We start from the raw sequence: 10,802 nt of genomic DNA, 5'->3' as shown, positions 1-10,802 counted from the left end.
TTCTGTTGCTGTGAAATTCTGTTACCACATCATTATTCAAGAGGCTTTTAAAATTACATTTTAAGAATTCCACAAAATATGGCCAAGAACAGGAAAACAGATGATGTGGTGTAGAAGCTAAATGAATGTGAAAGGGATCAAAAAGATAATATTCTAACAAAGGGGAATCAAGTGTAGGAAAGATTGTTGCTTTCTTAAAGTATCACAGTGACAATTCTCAAACTTTATTTCAAAATAAGCCCTTTGATGCTAATAAGATTACTTCACAGTAAACAGTTCAGTCTATTACAACATGGCAATAACATATACCCTTCTGTCACATGGGCCTGTATTGCAGGGATCGAAACTTTTTTTAAAATGTTTCCCTCCAAACAAAAGCTAGATAAAATTCCAGCCCCCCCCCCACATACTATTTGCAGAGACACAGCTTTCCCCCTTGCATTTGAGCAGGGGGTAAAGCAGCATGCTGAGGTGTTAATAAATAAATAAAGCTCTCCTCAGAATGTCTCAGGAAAAAGAACTGTAGCTAGCAGTTTGGGTACATGGGGCAAACCCAAAAGAACACCTAACCCACCTGGATACACTGCCAGAAAAACAAAGAGGGCAGCCTCTACACTTCCTCACTCAGGAAGCTTGTTCTCCACACAGAGCAAGCGCTTTCTGTTGAACCAAGGCATGCTGGGAAGGGTAGTTTTTTTAAAAATTCTCCTGCACTTTGAAACAGATAGTCTCAGAAACTACTCTTCCCATCATGTCTTGCTTCTGAGGCTCTCCTCTTGGGACCACCATTTAAGTGAAGGACCTGTAGAGGGTGAACCTCCTGATTCAGGAACTTTGGTGGTTGTGTCTGTGACAAACCCAGACCTACTGGGATCTGCCACACGTTAACTAAGCTGCCACCAACCATTCCCTATAAGAAGTCACACAGACCAGGGATGGATTTTCAAACCATAAAAAGAATAAGGTTTATTTAAATACAACACACAGGGAAAATAAAATAATCAGGTGAATAAGATAAAGTAACGTGGCTTATTCTCATTCATACATGCATACAGTTTGGTTCACACAGAACCCTTAACTTGAAGCACAGACCCTGAACCTATCAGTTCTGGCTAACCAACAGACACCTGAACCTATCAGGTTGGTACTCTGACACACAGTAGTACCCTGTCTGACACACAGACTCCCACACCAGCTTCTTCTTCCCAGCTGCTGCTTCGTCACATCCCAGCGTCTCCCCTCACCACACAGGCTTCACATTTATATACAGTACAGCCCCTCCTCCTGATGTCCCGCCTTCCACTCTCCATAGGATGGAACTTTCCCTCCAAACCCAGGACAGACAGGTAACATCAGTGCTGTATGTAACACCTCCCCTCTTTATAAGTTGTTTTGTAGGGGGAAAGCTAAGGTGCTTTTTCCCAAAAAACAACCTGGATAAAACACACAACAACAGTTATACATACCATATCATACTTACTTATACTTACATTCTAAGTTAACCATAGCAATTAGGCATTTAAACATTTACCATATACATTACATCAATTTACCTTTATTCATACAAACCAAGTTCAAAAAACAGGTACATTTAACTTTTTGCTATCAATATATATACATAGTCCATGTTTCTTTCGCCGTCTTCATTCTTCAGGTCTTCTTGACAAGGCGTCAGCAACACAGTTCACTGACCCTCTGACCACCTTCACTTCAAAGTCATAGTCCTGTAGGTTTAAAGCCCACCTCATAAGTTTGCTATTGTGGGTTTTCATTGTCTTTAACCATTGCAATGGTGAATGGTCAGTGCACAGAATAAAATGTCTTCCCCAGATGTAAGGCTTGGCCTTCTGGATCGCGTAGACTATGGCCAAACACTCCTTCTCCACGGTTGCCAAATGTCTCTCACCTTTTTGAAGTTTCCTACTCAGGTAGGACACTGGATGCTGGTCACCATTCTCATCCTCCTGGCACAGAACTGCTCCTACCCCGCTGTTAGACGCATCGGTGTAGATGATGAACTCCCGGTCGAAGTCTGGAGCACGCAGCACTGGATACTGGACGAGCGCCTCCTTCAACCTCTGGAACGCCGCCTCACAGTCGCTGGTCCACGGGATGCGGTCATCAGCCTTCTTCCTCGTCAGATCGGTCAGCGGAGCCGCAATCTCGCTAAACCTCGGGATGAACTTTCTGTAGTAGCCCACCAACCCAAGAAATGATTTGACTTTTTTCTTGGTGTTGGGTCTGGGCCAATCACGAACAGCTTCTATTTTGGCCTCCAGGGGTTTTATCACTCCTCCCCCTACCATGTGACCCAAATATTTTGTTTCTGGGATACCCAGCTGCAGTTTGTTCTCTTTACAGGGCCTAGGCCAAAGCACTTCCTCCCCTTGGTTAAAGTGCCTCTCCCTGGTTTCCTGGTCATCCCAAGCTTCCTTTCTGACCTTTTGAGCTTGCAGGGTCTCTGCTGCTAGCTCTAGGTTTCTCTTTAGGCCCTTCCTTAAAGAGTCTATATATGTCACAACATCCGGTGGGTCATCCTGGGTGATCTGCTCCCAATTTTGTTTGATCAAATCAAAGGGCCCTTTCACCCTTCTCCCAAATAAAAGTTCAAATGGACTGAACCCGGTACTGGCTTGTGGCACTGATCGATAAGCAAACAAAAGGGATTGCAGCTTCTGATCCCAATTGTTTGGATTCTCTGCCAAGTAAGCCCTAATCATGCGCATTAGAGTCCCATTGAACTTCTCAGTTAACCCATTACTTTCAGGATGATAGGCAGTGGTTTCCTTGTGCTTAATTCCACAGATTTGCCATAAGCGTTTCATGAGCTTTGATGTGAACGATGCGCCCAAATCTGTGATTATTTCTGAGGCAAATCCCATCCTGGACATATACCCCACCAAGGCATCTGCCACTGTGTTAGTTTCAATGTTAGTCAAGGGTATGGCTTCAGGGTACCTCGTGGCATGGTCCACAATGGTGAGAATGAACCTGTTCCCCCTCCTTGTGGCCTTGGGCAAAGGTCCCACAATATCCACCCCTATGCATTTGAACGGAGTGTCAATCACAGGCAAAGGGCACAACTTTGCTTTGGTCCTGTCGCGGCTATTCCCCTGCCTTTGACACACATCACATTGTTTACAGAACTCCCTGATCTGCTTCCCTATGTCAGGCCAGTAAAAATTCTGTGTGATTCTCTGCTGTGTTTTGTTCACCCCTAAGTGTGCAGCAAACATGTCAGAGTGACCCCTTTGTAAGATCATGGGGCGATACTTTTCAGGTACCACCAGCTGACTTCTGATCCCATCTCCCCCTTTTGAGATATTCCTCAGGGTCTCTCTATATAAAACCCCCTTTTTCTCCAGAAATCTCACTGGGGTTTCAGGTGTTAGCTGGGCGTCAGTCACCTGTTCAAAACACTTCTGGAGAGTGGCGTCTGCCTTTTGCTCTTGGCCAAATCGGCTGTCTGTGGTTAAGGTTTCCACCACAGCTTCTGAACTCCCCTCTGCTTCCGTCTCTGGCTCATCATTACCCCCCTGAACTGTCCCCGTGGTGGCTTGTGAACGTGTAATCACTAGCACCCGTTTCACATGTTCAGCCAGGTCATTTCCCACGAGCACAGCTGCTGGCAGAGTCGATGAAATCGCTAGCCGCCAAACTCCCCTCCAGCCTTGAAAGTTGACAGGTACCTCCACTACTGGCAGTGAGATTATCTGCCCCTCAATCCCTGCCACCTTCATGCTCTCATTTGGGATTACATACTCCCTAGGAATAATATCTGGATGGCACAGGGTCACCTGGGAACAAGTGTCCCGCAGCCCCCGATACTGACGGTCAAGTATTCCTACGTCCACCCCTGCTGTCTCAAACAACTGAGAATCTGTTCTCACCAGCAGGCAGCGCCTGACCTCTACAAGAGGACCATTTTCCTCAGCCTGATCAGCAGATGTAGCTGTTCCAGATTGAGTCGCCATGGCAACAGGCTCCCTCAGTGACAATGAGCCTTGCTCTTTCTGGACACAGAACACAGCTTTTGGCTTGGTTCCACTCGAATCCTGAGGCACCATTCCTTTTAGCTGCTTTAATTTCTCACACTCTGAGATTAGATGACCCTTTCCCTGACAGAAATAACATTTTCGGGTGTATTTTGATTCTCTCTCATCTTGTTTTAGTTTTCCCTCCAAAATCTGAGGTCTTGGTTTCATGTCTGAGGGCTTCCCTTCACCATGGGCCCCTCCCCCTTGCTGGCTTTTCCCTTTTATTCTCAAATCCAGCTCCTTTTGCTTGGCCTCAAACTCAGCCCTGATCTGTAAAATTTCTTCCTCAGCCCTAGCTTTTATCTCTTTTACTTTTTCTTCAGTCTTATCTCTGATTTCTTTTAATTTAATGTCTTTTTGCTGAGTATATTTTTCAAGATCTTGCTCACTTTGTCTGACCTGAGCCTCATACTTTTCCTTCTTTGACATTTCTTCAACTGATAAATTGTTAATCCACTTATTTAGGAAATCCAATTCCAATTGTACCATTCTAATTTGGTGTTTCAGTTCCATCTGTTTGATCCTCATGTCCATTCCCCTTTTCTTGGCATCTGCCTCTGCCTGACTGATTTCAGCTCTTTCTTTTCTTCTGATTTCCATTTCCCTCACCCTCAGTTCATGCTGTTGGGCTAGGAGCATTTTTCTGAGTTCTGGGTTCTGTTCTCCCGTGCTGTCACCCTGCACTGAGCCAAATTCATCCTCAGAACCTTGGTCCACCTGGGGGTCTTTCACTTCACCCATTTCTGCCATTTGGCTTCGAGTCAAGGGCATAATCCCCCCTCAGAACAAGCTGCTTTAAAAAGTCAAGCCTCAAAATAAAACGACCACTTTTTTTTTTCTCTTGCCTCAGAACCAGCTTTCTATAGATTGCTGCTGTTCTTCAGCACTAACTAACTTGCAACTGTAGCAAGTTGGAGTCTACCCCCCTCTGCTGGGCCTCTCAGCAGGCAGGCTAGATCACTGTTACTATACAGTTTTGCCTCAGCTTTTTTCCCGCCAAAACAGGCTGCCTCAGAGCACTCTAATCTAGTCTCCCCAGTTGGCACGTTCTTCCACTAGCGCACCTCCCCGTGAGGTACACCTAGAAGATTACCTACGCGCCTCAGATTGTCCCTGACTAGACCCCCCTTGCTCTGGGCACTCTTGCCAAGGCTTTGCTGGACCGCTGGACAACTGGACCAGTCGTATCCCACACGCTGGACACCAATCAATGTGACAAACCCAGACCTACTGGGATCTGCCACACGTTAACTAAGCTGCCACCAACCATTCCCTATAAGAAGTCACACAGACCAGGGATGGATTTTCAAACCATAAAAAGAATAAGGTTTATTTAAATACAACACACAGGGAAAATAAAATAATCAGGTGAATAAGATAAAGTAACGTGGCTTATTCTCATTCATACATGCATACAGTTTGGTTCACACAGAACCCTTAACTTGAAGCACAGACCCTGAACCTATCAGTTCTGGCTAACCAACAGACACCTGAACCTATCAGGTTGGTACTCTGACACACAGTAGTACCCTGTCTGACACACAGACTCCCACACCAGCTTCTTCTTCCCAGCTGCTGCTTCGTCACATCCCAGCGTCTCCCCTCACCACACAGGCTTCACATTTATATACAGTACAGCCCCTCCTCCTGATGTCCCGCCTTCCACTCTCCATAGGATGGAACTTTCCCTCCAAACCCAGGACAGACAGGTAACATCAGTGCTGTATGTAACAGTGTCCTGCTGTTTCTCTGGTGGTCGGCTTGAATTTTTCTCCTCTCAGGAATATAGAAGATCATAATGGGAACCAGTGCTTTCTTTCCTCCCACGGGTGACGGAGTAGGAATGGGGTGCACATTTGACAGTGTATTTAGCTTATGGAAAGATGAGCAAAGGATAGGTAGCTGCTGTCTCCTTTAAACTTGGCACCCTGATAGTTAATCATGGTTGCCCTGCCCTCATTATAGGCCTGGGTTCCATGGTTTTATATTTATACTGTGGAACCTTATTGTCAAAGTCAAAAATGGGTAAATAGGTGATGTGGTGTAGAAGCTAAATGTACGTGATGCTGCTGTTGTTATGTGCCACCAAGTCACCCCCAACTTACGGTGACTCTATGAATGATCAATCTCCAAAATATCATGCCCTAAACTGCCCTTCTCAGCTCATGTGAACTCAAGCCTGTGGCTTCCCTTAGGGGGTCAGTCCATCTTGTACTTGGTATTCCTCTTTTCCTGCTTCCTCCAGTCATTCCCAGCATTGTTTTTCTCTCCAAATAATCTTTCCTTTTCATGATGTGTTCAAAGTAGAACAGCCTCAGTTTAAACATTTTTGCCTCCAGAGATCATTCAGGTATAATTTGATTTAGGACTCACTTGATAATTTCTTAGATCAAATCTGCTGTGAAACAGGACCTGAGACAGATCAAAACAGTTTTGTAGCCCCTTCGAAGTTAACAAGTTATATTTAATATAAGCTTTTATAGACTACTGGATATCAATGAACTACAGTCACATGAATCCTTACTTCTCTCGTGCACTTCTGAGAGTAGTTTCATTATTATTGGAAGACCAATGTAATGGCAACAGAAACCCATACAGAGGTAAGAAAGCTTTGCTTTAACTACTGTTTTTGGGATGCATCTCCCAGGATTCTGCCTGAATGAATTCTGGGCACTGTAGTTCAAAAGAAACAAAAGTCCTATGCCTAATTGGTGAAGGTGACTTGCACCATCTAGCTAAGTGCTATCTCCTCTGGCTTCACCTCTTGTGATAGAACTACATGCCACATTAGTTCTGAGATTACATATTTTAGAGGTGACTAGATATACCAACACTGCAAATGGAAACAGAAGACAGATAGTGTGTATTGGGGCAGGGAGACATTTCAACTGTATGGTGCTTGTCTACTGAAAATCACAAAACTGCTTTTACCTGTCATGAGGGAAGAGGTGAGCATATCCAGAGAGCTTATTTTACAGGGGACGTGGTTGCACTGCAGGTTAAACCACAGAAGCCTCTGTGCTGTGAGGCCAGACCACCAGCAGTCGCAAGATCGAATCTACACAATGGAGTGAGCTCCCACCACTTGTCCCAGCTCCTGCCAACCTAGCAGTTTGAAAGCATGTAAAACTGCAAGTAGAGAAATAGGTACCACCTCGGTGGGAAGGTAACGGCATTCCATGTCTAGTCACGCTGGCCATGTGACCATGGAAACTGTCTATGGACAAACACCAGCTCTACAGCTTGGAGACGGGGATGAGCACCGCACCCTAGAGTCGGACACAACTGGACTAAATGTCAAGGAGAACCTTTACCATAACCTCTTATTTTACAGTAAAATCAAATTGGATGGCAATTTTCTCTAGAAAAAAATGTGGAAGGGAAGGATTAGGCAGGCGCACTGCTTCTGCCCTTACCCTCTACTGCTAGCTTTCCACTTAATAGTGCAACCTCAGATTGTGAAACAGTGCAGGTTTCTCGGGTATTGATCTCCCTTACCACTTTAGATTCTTTTCACAACAAATGGTAGAGTGACCCTAAGATTTTTAAAAAACCACACACACAAAGCGCATGCTTCAGACATGAATTGTTATGTGCTGTCAAGCTGGAACCTAATATGGGTTTCAAGGTAAGTGAGATATTTAAGGAGTGGGTTTACCAGTTTCACACTCCCAGTGAGCTTCCATGGATGAGCAAGGATTTGAATCCAAGCCCCAGAGTTCTAGTCTGTTACTCTGTCCACTATATTACACTGGGTATCTCAACAACTGAATCACCACAGCTCTATAGAGGTCTTGCGCTGAGCTACTGTCCTTCCCATTAAATATTTGTGGCCTTGTGTTAGGTAGATGTGTGAACCAGAATTACTTATTACTATAGTCTTGATTTCCAACTATATGTGGAACAGCTCAGGGTCAAATGAGAACACATGGCCCACTTAAAGTTCAATAAATTGATCTGTTCTCTATTTAGTTAAAAAAAAAACACTCCACATGACAGTGATAATGGCCCAAGAAAATGTTCTGCATTTTACATACACGGAAAACTCAGTGTAAACATTTTCTTGGTGTCTATTTTCTTCTGCTCAAAAACAGAAGAGTCTTTGTACACTGATACTTGTAATTTAAAGATTTAAAATGACCTTAGTATACTAAATACAGATGTTTAAAATTCCTGTAATGTTTTTACATATCTGATCAGGAAAGTACCTTCAGTTTCTTGCACTTCAAGGCAAATAACTGGATAGCTTATACGAGTATGTGTAGTTTGCTCTTTTTTAAGGCTGGGAAAAGTTTTTTCCTGATTAACAGGGTGAATGTAATTTCTAGGGCAAATCTGCATAGGTCTGCTAGAAAAAATTCCACTGAGTTTGGTTGAACTTATTCTCAAGAAAGTGGGTATAGATATGCAGCCTAAATGTTCCAAGACATTAATCTGATTTGCCTTAATGACAGTAAAAATAAGTAATGTTGAAACTTGTTGTCATTCCTGTTTTCCCATGACTGGGCATATTCATCTGTGGTATTATCATCTTTAAATGCACCAGCCCACTAATTTAACAATATGGAAAGACACGGAACAAAACAAAAAGCATGTTTCAAATAGTTTTGAAATCTTCATGTACTGACGCATACTCATTTCACTGTTGACATATATCCACATACAGTACCTATTTAGAGGAGGTAGCATGTTAGTCTGTGCAAGCATATCAGACAAAATCCAAAGAAACAAAATAAAACAAGATGAATTATTCGTTTACAACAGTACCCTAAAACAACATAGGCCGTTAATTACTGCAGAGAGATATACTGTACACCCAAGAGCCAATGGTTATTTAGAACATTCTACTTGTGATTTCATTTAACATTTCATTCTGTTTCCATATGTCTGATGAAGTGGATATGTCCATGAAAGTTTACATTAAAATACGTACAATAGTCTTTAAGGTGCCACATATTTTTGTCCTATTTTGTTTAGTTTTGTTTCTTTGGATTTTTGCCTGATGGGCCTACTTGGAATTCTCAGTCAGATCAGTGAAAATGACAACAGATCTGTCGCAAGAAACACTGTCCATCTCTTCTTCTAATAAAGACAGCAACACAGATTACAATTTTCCTGAGTGAGTACAAAATTTGGTGTAGAAATATAAGAGGAAATGGAAGTAGCTTCTTTCTGCTCAGCCAAAGCTTGTCAGCATGATGAAGAGAGATATGATCTTTGGTGATTTCTCCTTCTTCTGGCAATTCCCTCTGCTCCACAAACCTGTTCTGGAGGGTTGGTTGGGCCCACTGGGGAAGACTGTGGGGAGGGTGTGTGGCCTGAAAGGGCAATTGTTGAAAATCTAGCACTATGTAGGTACATGGATGAATACTCTACCTGTGGAGGTGTACAAGGCCCCTTCCCTCCTAAAGTTCAGGAAACACATTAAAAAAAATCTTTGCCCTTCAGGGAGGCATTTCAGGATATACTCCCCTTATAACTGTTGGTCATTTAGTCTTATTTTGACAAAGAAATAAAATCTTCTTTGAGCAGATTTTCCCCACAATTTCCTAGGCAAGCTAGTTCTGTCTGAGTTGAGAGACTGTAAAACAGACTCACTGCCTATTAATCCAGTTTTTATCTATTTCGGGACATACTTGGCAAGGGGTGGCATTTACTAGTCATGGGTAGCAAATAGAGATGGGCATGAACAGAGCTTCAGCGGTTTGGCCCAGTTCAGTGTGGTGCCCACACAGGTGCTTCACGGGCACGACACGTTCCCTTGCCCCACTTCCTGTGTGTGATCACCACCTGCAGCCCACTTCCCTCCTCTGCCTTCTCTGCACAACTGTCCACTAATCAGCAGTGCCATGGGCTTCCCTGCCCCACTTCCTCGTGTGAGTGGATGATCATGCAGAGAAGGCAGAGGAAGGAAGTGCGTTGCAACCAGTGAGTAGGCAGGCACACAGAGGAAGCAGGGAGTGTGCACTGCCCATAGAATACCTGTGTGGGTGAAGCACTAAACCAGGCCGAACCACAGTTCGTGCCCATCTCTAGTAGCAAATGTTATGTAGCCATTCCTACATAACACTGACTACTCTTATCCCAGCCCCCACTACATGTTATGATAGTTCAAGATGAATGGGATTCTTCACCTCGATCTCTGCCATCACTGTCTCATATACTGGGATAAATCCCTGAATGTCACTGTTCATTCATGTCACCTTAGTGTCCTTAGCAATAAACAAGCAGTAAAGTACCATGTCCTTGTTGAAAATTCAGTACCATAGACTCCTTCATGGACTGCTGCCTTGTCATGGTGAAGGGGCTTGAGTAATTCAGAGAAGCTATGGGCTATGCTGTGCAGGGACACCCAAGATGGACAGGTCACAGTGGAGAGTTCTGACTAAACGCGATCCACCAGGAGCAGGAACTGGCAAGCCACTTCAGTATATTTGCCAAGAAAACCCCATGAACAGAAACAACAAAACCCCATGAACAGAAACAACAACAAAGTACCATGTCATTCCCAATCATAACAATGCAAGAGGATGCAAATGCTTGATCCAGATAGTACACAATTGCCCTCTCAGAGTTCTGCTCCACTAAAGACATTAGAGAAAGCTGATCATCCTTAGGGTCCTCTTTAATGCGTTCTCTTTAGCTAGTTGGGCTCTGCCTAGAGTCAGAAATGAACCAAGAACTTGCATTTTCATTACAGTGGGAACTTGTAATCGCATTGCCTTCTGATGGCTGGTTCAAATCCAGCAGAGAGAGACAGACATT

This window comes from Pogona vitticeps, chromosome 1, assembly GCF_051106095.1.
Source record: "Pogona vitticeps strain Pit_001003342236 chromosome 1, PviZW2.1, whole genome shotgun sequence".
NCBI lineage: Eukaryota > Metazoa > Chordata > Lepidosauria > Squamata > Agamidae > Pogona > Pogona vitticeps.
The sequence above is the reverse complement of the archived record's forward strand: the minus strand, read 5'-3'. Positions refer to the sequence as shown.